The following is a 10,539-nucleotide window of genomic DNA, read 5'->3' on the forward strand; positions in this document are numbered from 1 at the left end:
TGGGGGAGGAACTGTAGAGCCCAAAATCAATACACGTAACACCAATGCATTATTTAAATTGTTAAATCATTTATTTAAATTTAAAATGATTTTTAGTGATGCATGATTTATTTAAATGTATTATTTTAAATTATTTATGTTTATGTGATGCACGTTAAAATATTTTCTCGAGTTTAATGTTTCAGGCGATTATTCGAGGCGAGATCGAAGAAAAGAGATCGGTGACGATTTTTGGTAATTTTAAGACGTGGTATTTTATTTTAAGTTAAGGTTGGGGTATTTTAAATAATTTATTTAGTTTTTAACATTTTAAAGCCTAAATTATCTATTTAGCTATTTTATGATTTATAAACTTTTACAAGTTATGACACTTGTGCAAGTTATTTTAAATTTAGAGATTTTATTAATTAGGGGAGAGTAAGTATTTTAAATTAGCTTGTTAATTATTAATTAAGCAAACTTTTCTCATAATTAACACTAATCACATGCACACACACTTTTACACACACTAAATAACGGCAAACACACACACACACTTCATTATTCAGATTTCATTATTTTTGAGAGGAAAAAACTTAGGGTTCTAATCAAAAGAGCAGCCGCCCCCTCTCCCTTAAATTTTCCAGCAAATTTTGTTGATTTTCTTCAAGGATTTTAGCGCCACGTTCGTCTCGGATCAATCCTCGCGCCATCTCCGCTTCGGTATCGTCGATTCGGTAAACTTTAACATCATAAGGCACATATATTCTGTTATTTCTGCATCGATCATGTCATAGTATGTGTTGCGTTGTGTTTATGCGTAAAAATACATGTGTGATGTGTAAAGTTTGAGCGGAAATTGTTTAGATCGAATTTTGAACGTTTCTGGATCTGAAAATCTCGTTTTTGCTGTTCTTTTAAAAACTGTGATTTTTTGGTCGCGATTTTGAGAAAACTTTCAACATGAAAATCGTAGAACTTTTTGATACCTTCGATTTGAAATAAAATTCGAAGTATTTGGATAAAAATTGAGTGAGTTATGGTGATTTTCGTGGAACTGCTCAAACTGCGTTTTCTGAAAATATGTTATTGACGTGTTCTTGAAGTTTTTGAGTTGCAGGCTTCGTTGGGAACCATTGGTGGATCGCTGCTGCATTTAGGTATATGGTTAATGATGTTTGGAAGGTCATTGACGTTTTGTTTCGCGTCGTTAGGCACTTGGGAGAGCGAGTAGTCGTGAAAACTATTTTGGTGTTAAAATGTGAGTTTATGGGTTTTATTGCGTTGTGTGTGGTGCGTCGTTTCTTCGGGAACGTTTGGGACGTGTTATGGAGTCGAGTCAGTGTCATAGTGTCCTAGGACGAGTCTCGATGGATTGGTTCGCGAATCGTTTTTTTTGGTTAAGGGTATTAAGAGGCAAATCGCGATTTCAGTACACTCGGTGCCCGAGCGGTAACTTCTTACTGCCCGAGCGCCACTCATTCTGTCAAAGAGTAGAGCTTCAGAAAACTCGACGCCCGAGCGGTGATATTTTACCGCCCGAGTGCCACCCTCACTGTCGAGAAATTATTTTTTTTAGCTCGGCACCTAGCGATACATTCTTACCGCCCGAGCGCTTTTCCTTCTGTCCAAATATTTTGTTCTTTCTTCTTTTCAAGTTTTAATAGTAATTTCATGTCTTTTATTTTTGAGAAATGTTCACACATCATTTTAGAGATTGTTCGGGGTTCGATGTCATGAGTTAGTATGGCGATTTAACGAGGGCAAGTCCCGAGTGATCTAGAATGTCATAAGCTATCTATTTAATTCGGTGGTGAGCAAGAATACCAACGTCTAAGTTATGCAAGTTAAGTATTGAAATTCATGTTAGTATGTGAAGCAGTGGCCCCAAGCGAGATCCAACGAATCCCTCAACGGCAAGTAAGTATGTTTGACGTGCAAAGAAAATATTTCAAGTTTTTGAGGTATGCTAAATGTCTTGTGACCAAGTTATGTATGAGATTGGAAAGCGGTAAAGCATGATCAGGGACCAATCCACCCCGTTAAATGATGAACGGGATTAGATCAGGATTGGAAAGCGTTAAAGCATGAACGGAGACCAATCCACCCGTTAAAGCATGAACGAAGATCTCATGTATGTGACAGTGGATTCGTCCATGTCAGCCCAGTATTGTGGTTTAGTCTGATCTAGCGATTTATGTTATGGGTCACTTGCTTTGAAACATGCTTCTACGTAAAATGATGAAGTTTAAGTATGTTCAAGTATGTACAAGTATGCAAGCACGTTTAAGAAATATTTCATGTTATGGCACGTCTATGTATGGATGTACGTATGTTCAAGTTTATTTATGCAAGTTCAAGTTCCCGTATGTATGTTCTATTTTAAAGCTGCATGTGATTTTATTACGTATTACTCGTTACTTCCAGTATATATGTGTTGAGTCTTTAGACTCACTAGACGTGATCAATGCAGGTGAGGATGACTTGGAGGAGACTAGGGGTGGGGACCAAGGAGCTGGCTTGGACTGAGCAGGAGGTTAAACCCGAGAACCGCCATGTTTTAAGTTTTTGAAATGATCAAAATAGTCTGATTTATGTTACTGGTTATGAGATTTTAATCAGATGCTTTTGGTGAACTTTATTTTTAGATATTTGGTTGCAACCACTTTTAGAGACGTACAGTTTATTTTAGACCAAAATTGAGAGTTATTTTATAATCAAGAAAATTTTTATTTTTCCGCAAATTTTAAGTAGTAAATAGTACGGTACGTTACAACATCAACTTTGGCTTTATCAACTTCAATTCCATGAGATGACACAACATGTCCCAAAATAATCCCAGAAGTAATCATGTAATGACATTTTTCTCAATTTAATATAAGACCTTATTCCTCGCATCTTTTTAAAAGTTTTTCCAAATTTTCAAGACAATTTTCAAATGTATTCCCAAAAACAGTTAAATCATCCATGAAAATATCCAAACAATTTTCAACCATGTCGCTAAAAATGCTTAGCATACTTCTTTGAAATATTGCTGAGGCATTGCATAATCCAAATGACATCTTTCTGAATGCAAATGTTCTAAAAGGACATGTGAATGTAGTTTTATCTTGATTTTCGAGTGCAATGAGAATTTGATAATAGCCTGAACATCCATCAAGAAAATAGTAGTAGGGATGACCTGCTACTCTTTCTAAAATTTGATCCAAAAATGATAACGAAAAATGATCTTTTCTAGTGGCGTTACTTAATTTTCTATAATTAATACACATCCGCCAACTAGATGGGACTCGACTTGTTAACAATTCACCTTTTTCATTTTTTATCACTGTGATGCCAGATTTTTTTGGAACTACTTGTGTTGGGCTTACCCACTTATTATCAGAAATAGGGTAGATAATCCCAACATCAAGTAGTTTGAGAACTTCAGTTTTCACAACATCTTTTATGTGTGGATTTAATTTCCTTTATGGTTGTTGAGATGTTTTAGCATTTTTTTCTAAATGAATTTTGTGAGTGCAAATTAGTGGATTAATGCCCTTGAGATCTTTTAGTGTCCAACCAATTGCATTGTTATGTCTTTTAAGCATATCAACTAATTTATCTTCTTGATCACTTGCTAGTTTGGAAGAAATTACAATTCTTCTGGCAAGGGTTTTAACTTCAATATGGGTGGTTTGTTTTTGTTCTCATATTTTGCCTCAAATTCTTTCTCTGATCCTGATAACGAGTGATACCTGATAAAATCATTAAGATCAACTTCAAAATTTCTTTAACTGTTTCAATTGAAAAAATATCTAATTGGTCACGAGTACTCCCTTCTTAAATGTTTTCTTCCACAAGAGTTTCAATAAGATTTTCATCTTCACTTTCATCTCCTTTGTCATGTGGTTGCTTACAAAGATTAAAAACATTAAGCTCCAAGGTCATGTTACCAAATGACAACTTCATTATACCATTCCTGCAATTTATAAGAGTATTAGAAGTTGCTAAAAATGGATGATCCAAAATTACAAGAATTGCATTACAAGCTTCGTAGGTTGTGTATCTAAAACAATGAAATCGACAGGATATACAAAATTATCAACTTGGACCAACACGTCTTCTACCATACCTCTTGGAATTTTAACAGATCTATCGGCAAGTAAAAGTGTTACCGAAGTATGTTTTAACTCGCCCAGATAGAGTTCTTGATAAACTGAATATGGAAGTAAATTCACACTAGCTCCAAGATCAAGCAAGGCTTTTTTAATATTTCTTTCTCCAATAATACATGAAATAGTAGGACAACCAGGGTCTTTGTATTTCAAAGTATTATTATTTTAAATGATTGCACTTACTTGTTCGGCTAAAAATGCTTTCTTTTTCGCATTCGATTTTCTTTTCACAGTGCACAAGTCTTTCAAAAATTTGGCATATGATGGTACCTGATTTATTGCATCTAATAAAAGAATATTAACTTTTACTTGTTTAAAAATATCATATATATCAAAATTCTAATTTGATTTTTTTGTATTTTTCAATGCACTAGGAAATGGTGGTGACATTGTCTGTTGATCCTCCTCTTCGCAAGTTATGGGTTCCACTTCCTTACCCTTTGGAGTTGATTTATCATCATCTTCACAAGGTTCAAGAATGGATTTTTCCACAACCTTACCACTGCGAAGGGTAATAACAAATTTTACCTGATACATTGGTTGAATTCCAGAAGTTCTAGTTTGTCAATGATGATCCTTGGGATTAGGCTGTGGTTGTGAAGGAAATTGACCTTTTTCATGAACATTAAGTGCAGATGCAAATTTTGCAAGAGTATCTTTCAAATCTGTCATGGTTTGAGCAGTTTGAGTATTGATAGACTCTTGCTTAGCAATGAAAGAATTCAATATATCTTCCAAGTTTCTTTTAGGTGGAGGAACATAAGGTGCATAATTTTGAAATTTTTGTTGATTTTGGAAATGTAGTTGTGAAAATTGTGCAGCATTATCATTCCTCCAACTAAAAATTTGGATGATTTCGCCAACCTGGAGTGTAATTTTGAGAAAATGGTTCAAAATTTGGCCTTTTGAAATTGTTCAAAGCATTGACTTGTTCATGGAGACATTCTTTAAAAGAGGACAAAGTGGGACAATTTTTTGTAGAATGATCACTTGTATCACAGATGTGACACGCAATTTCTTGAACAAATTTTAATTGACCATTCTTTTTCAATTCAAGTGCCTCAACTTTTCTTGCCAAAGAGGTAGGTCTAGCTTGGAGATCATGTTCATCTTTGAGGGTGTACATACCTCCACCAGATGTGAGAGATTGAATATTTTTTGATGGTTCGATTGTACCTTTAGTGTCCCAATTTTGAGCATTTTCAGCTAATGAATCGAGATACTCAATTGTCTCGTTTGGATCTTTATCTTCAAATGTTCCAATACACATAAATTCAACCATTTGCCTATCTTTAGGTGTTAAACCTTCATAAAATTGAAAAACAACTCTCCAAATTTCAAAATCATGATGTGGACAAAGATTAAGCAATTCTTTGTATCTATCCGAACATTGATAAAAAGTTTCTCCTTGTTTTTGAGTGAATGTGATTATTTGCCTTTTGAATGGAAAAAACTTTTTCAAAAATTGTTGTTGCAATTCATCCCAAGTTCGAATGGATCCCGATTTAAGATTTGCAGCCAAGTTTTAGCTTGATCTTTTAAAGGAAAATGAAAAAACTTAAGTCGAATGGTGTTCATGCTACAATTTAGATTATTATATTTGTTGCACACTTCTTCAAACTCTCGTAAATGCATGTATGGATTTTCAGAATCTAAGCCATGAATGTTCGGTAAAAATTGGTTAATATCAGGTGATGCAACCCGGGCGAAATGGACGACTCAGGTCGGATACTCTGCCGGATTTGCTATCAAGATGTTGGATATATGAGTTGGACGTCTGGACTGAACTTATTTTCTGAGAGATTTGAGAAATCTGCGAGCAAGAAAGAAACCACGTGAATGGGCGCCGGAGAGGTGTCCGGCGTGACCACTCTGATGCTTAAGTCAATGAGGAACTCAAGCAAGAAAACCAATGTAGCATAGTGATGACTGAGATTGGTGTGGAAAGTGGGAGTAAATGAACAATAAATGAGAGCATTCAATGGGTGAATTCAATATCTGAATATAGAGTAAATGCAAGTAAAGAACCTGGTATTTATAGTAGAGGATGCAATGATGACCTCGTTTTTTGTGTTTGAGCATTTATTGTAGTAGGGCGGCTGATTATACCCTATTGTTCTGACATGTCAAATCTCATACTAGTCACATCCAGTCCACTCGATTTTGCCAACCATTTATGTTATTGTCAGAGATAGGTCGGCTGTGCATACTCTATCAAGTCGTCGCCATTAAATGCTTCAATCATATCGAGGTGTCCTGGGTAAAATACTTCTCGTGATTTCTTATGAGGGCCCGAGCATACAACGTCCCGGGGAAATTATGTTTCGGGTGCTCCTATGGCCCGGCCTATTGACTGACTGCCCATTCCATGAATTCTTCAAGTCGTACTCTCCTCATCCCGGGTAGTTCTATGACTCGGGTGCTAATCCATCTTGTCGCTTTATTGGCCTGAGAGCATTCCATCCTTCTGACCCGGGCACCCTCCATGGACAGGCTCCCTGGCCCGGGACGTCCCGGGAACCATCCACGATATGATCCTGATGAAATAGATGAGCAGAGGTCGGGTGCTTCAATGGATCAAATCAATAATGTTGTTTAGGAAAATGAGCAGAGTAGATGGCTTCAGTCGTGACCTGCAAACAATGAAAGAAACTCGTGAATGGGCGCCGGAGGGGTGTCCGGCGTGGCCACTCCGATGCTTAAGTCAGCAGGTTGAAGATGAACACAAGCAATATATGTGAGGATATATGTGAGTGCTTGAGAGTTCAAAGATTCAGAATCCTTTAAATGAGATGCATACCTGCTATGTATAGGAAGGAAAATCAAGGATTACCTCGATTTGTGCGTACACCTACCACTCATAGCCTTTGATGTTGACTTTCTGTCACGCCACCCTACTTTTGTATCATATTACATCAATAGGATTCTGTGAGGAACGCTTCTCGAGACACGATCTTATTTTCTGAATCACTCGAGTGCGGTACTGATATCGAGGTAGCCCTGGCAGAAATCATCCGGGAGTTTATATGAGAGCCCGGGCTTCTGGTTGTCCGGGGAGTTGAGCCTGAACTTGCACCTGCCCGGCTTCAGAAGAATCCATCATGCAGATTGACCCTGATTTGGGAATCCATTTGATATCCCGGGTCATCCATGACCCGGGCTCTTATGGGGGTATCATCACTCATCCCTTAAATAGTAGGGCTAGAGTCATACTCGCTGTCCCGATTAGTCGTGTTTGGATTCCCAAAGAAAAACAATCTTGATTCATAAAAGCATCGGGGGCTTCATGTCTCCCAGAGATGGGATGTGGTGCCGGAGTCTCGTGTCTCATGGACTTGAGATAAGATGTCGGAGCCTCCTCTCTCCCGTTAGGGCCCTGGACTATGTAGATGACTGAGGTACGGGTCCTCATTCCGGGTAGTTCTATGACTCGGGTGTCAATCCATCTTGTCGCTTTATTGGCCCGAGAGCATTCCATCCTTCTGACCCGGGCACCCTCCACGGACAGGCTCCCTGGCCTGGGACGTCCCGTGAACCATCCACGATGCGATCCTGATGAAATGGATGAGCAGGGGTCGGGTGCTCCATCGGATCGAATCAATAATGTTGTTTAGGAAAATCAGCAGAGTAGATGGCTTAAGTCGTGACCTGCAAACAATGAAAAGAACTCATGAATGGGCGCCGGAGGGGTGTCTGGCGTGGCCACTCCGATGCTTAAGTCAGCAGGTTGAAGATGAACACAAGCAATATATGTGAGGATATATGTGAGTGCTTGAGAGTTCAAAGATTCAGAATCCTTTAAATGAGATGCGTACCTGCTATTTATAGGAAGGAAAATCAAGGATTACCTCGATTTGTGCGTACACCTACCACTCATAGCCTTTGATGTTGACTTCCTGTCACGCCATCCTACTTTTCCATCATATGAAATCAATAGGATTCTGTCAGGTACGCTTCTCGAGACAAGATCTTATCTTCTAAATCACTCGAGTGCGGTACTGATATCGAGGTAGCCCGGGTAGAAATCATCCGGGAGTTTATATGAGAGCCCGGGCTTCTGGTTGTCTGGGGAGTTGAGCCTGAACTTGCACCTGCCTGGCTTCAGAAGAATCCATCATGCAGATTGACCCTGTTTTGGGGATCCATTTGATATCCCGGGTCATCCATGACCCGGGCTCTTATGGGGGGGGGGGGTATCATCACTCATCCCTTAAATAGTAGGGCTAGAGTCATACTCGCTGTCCCGATTAGTCGTGTTTGGATTCCTAAAGAAAAACAATCTTGATTCATAAAAGCATCGGGGGCTTCATGTCTCCCAGAGATGGGATGAGGTGCTGGAGTCTCGTGTCTCATGGACTTGAGATTAGATGTCAGAGCCTCCTGTCTCCCGTTATTGCCGTGGACTTTGTAAATGACTGAGGTACGGGTCCTCGGGCCAGGGTAAGGGTCCCTGGACTTTTATTGGTCGAGGTGCGGAGCCCCGAGCCAGGGTGTATTGCCCTGGGCTTAGATTGATCGAGGTATGGAGCCCCAAGCCAGGTTTGAGAACCCTGGGCTTATAAATAACCAAGGTGCGGAGCCTTGGGCAGGGGAGCATGTCCCGGGACTTGGAAGTGGTCGAGGTGCGGAGCCTCGAGCCAGGTTTGAGAACCTTGAGCTTATAAATAACCAAGGTGCGGAGCCTTGGACCGGGGAGCATGTCCCGGGACTTGGGAGCGGTCGAGGTGCGGAGCCCCGAGCTAGGTTTGAGAACCCTGGGCTTATAAATAACCAAGGTGCGGAGCCTTGGTCCGGGGAGCATGTCCCAGAACTTTGGAGTGGTCGAGGTGCGGATCCCCGAGCCAGGTTTGAGAACCCTGGGGTTAGATTGGTCGAGGTACGGAGCCCCGAGACAGGGTACGGAGCCCTGGACTTATAATGGTCGAGGTGCGGAGCCCCGAACCAGGGTACGGAGCACTGGACTTAGATAATGATCGAGGTACGGAGCCTCGAGCCAGGGTACGGATCCCTAGACTTAGATTGGTCGAGGTACGGAGCCCCGAGCCAGGGTACGGAGCCCTGGACTTAGATAATGGTCGAGGTACGGAGCCCCGAGCCAGGGTGCGGATCCCTGGACTTTAAATATGATGCCAGGGCCTCGTGCCTACCGTACTTTAAATAGTACGCCGGGGCCTCATACCTCCCGGGCTTAAGATAATATGCCGGGGCCTCATACCTCCCGGGCTTAAGATAATTTGCTGGGCCCTCATGTCTCCCGGACTTAAGATAATGCGCCGGGACCTCGTGTCTCCCGGACTTTTTAGAATGTGCCGAGGCCTCATACCTCTCGGGCTTAAGAGAATGTGCCGGGGCCTCGTACCTCCCGGACTTAAGAGAATGTGCCGGGGCCTCGTACCTCCCGGACTTAAGAGAATGTGCCGGGGCCTCCTACCTCCCGGGCTTAAGATATGGTGCCGGGGCCTCGTACCTCCCTGACTTTCAAGAATGTGCCGGGGCCTCATACCTCCTGGGCTTTCAACTTTTTTGCTCCTCCTGCTATATTAGTTTTATTAAAAATCAAATCACTAACCTGGAAATATTGAATCCGAATTCATTTTCGGTAGAGTGAAACTTCTCTGGTTGAGCTAAATTAGGCGACTAATATAGCTGTATGCTACTGAGTGCATATCAAATGCTCTTCCACATCAATCCGGGATAGCTGCTGAGCTTTGAGCCCATATGAAATCCACATATATGAACTGAGTGCCGAGCTGGTCGGACTTGTATGTTTTCCAAGCAAAGTTGGGCTTACTGAGGTGCCGAGCAAGGTCGAACTTACTTTTGAATGGAAATCGTATCTACGTCTTGAGCTCAAGTTCCCACAGACGGCGCCAATGATGCAACCCAGGCGAAATGGACGAGTCGGGTCGGATACTCTGCCGGATTTGCTATCAAGATGTTGGAAATATGAGTTGGACGTCTGGACTGAACTTCCTTCTGAGAGATTTGAGAAATCTGCAAGCAAGAAAGAGACCACGTGAATGGGTGCCGGAGGGGTGTCCGGAGTGACCACTCCGATGCTTAATTCAGTGAGGAACTCAAGCAAGAAAACCAATGTAGCCTAGTGATGACTGAGATTGGTGTGGAGAGTGGGAGTAAATGAACAATAAATGAGAGCATTCAATGTGTGAATTAAATATCTGAATAGAGAGTAAATGCAAGTAAAGAACCTGGTATTTAAAGTAGAGGATGCAATGATGACCTCGTTTTTTGTGTTTGAGCATTAATTGTAGTAGGGCGGCTGATTATACCCTATTGTTCTGACATGTCAAATCTCATACTAGTCACATCCAGTCCACTCGATTTTGTCAACCATTTATGTTATTGTCAGAGATAGGTCGGCTGTGCATACTCTATCAAGTCG

Source organism: Primulina tabacum, chromosome 12 (genome assembly GCF_025594145.1).
Source record: "Primulina tabacum isolate GXHZ01 chromosome 12, ASM2559414v2, whole genome shotgun sequence".
Classification (NCBI taxonomy): domain Eukaryota; kingdom Viridiplantae; phylum Streptophyta; class Magnoliopsida; order Lamiales; family Gesneriaceae; genus Primulina; species Primulina tabacum.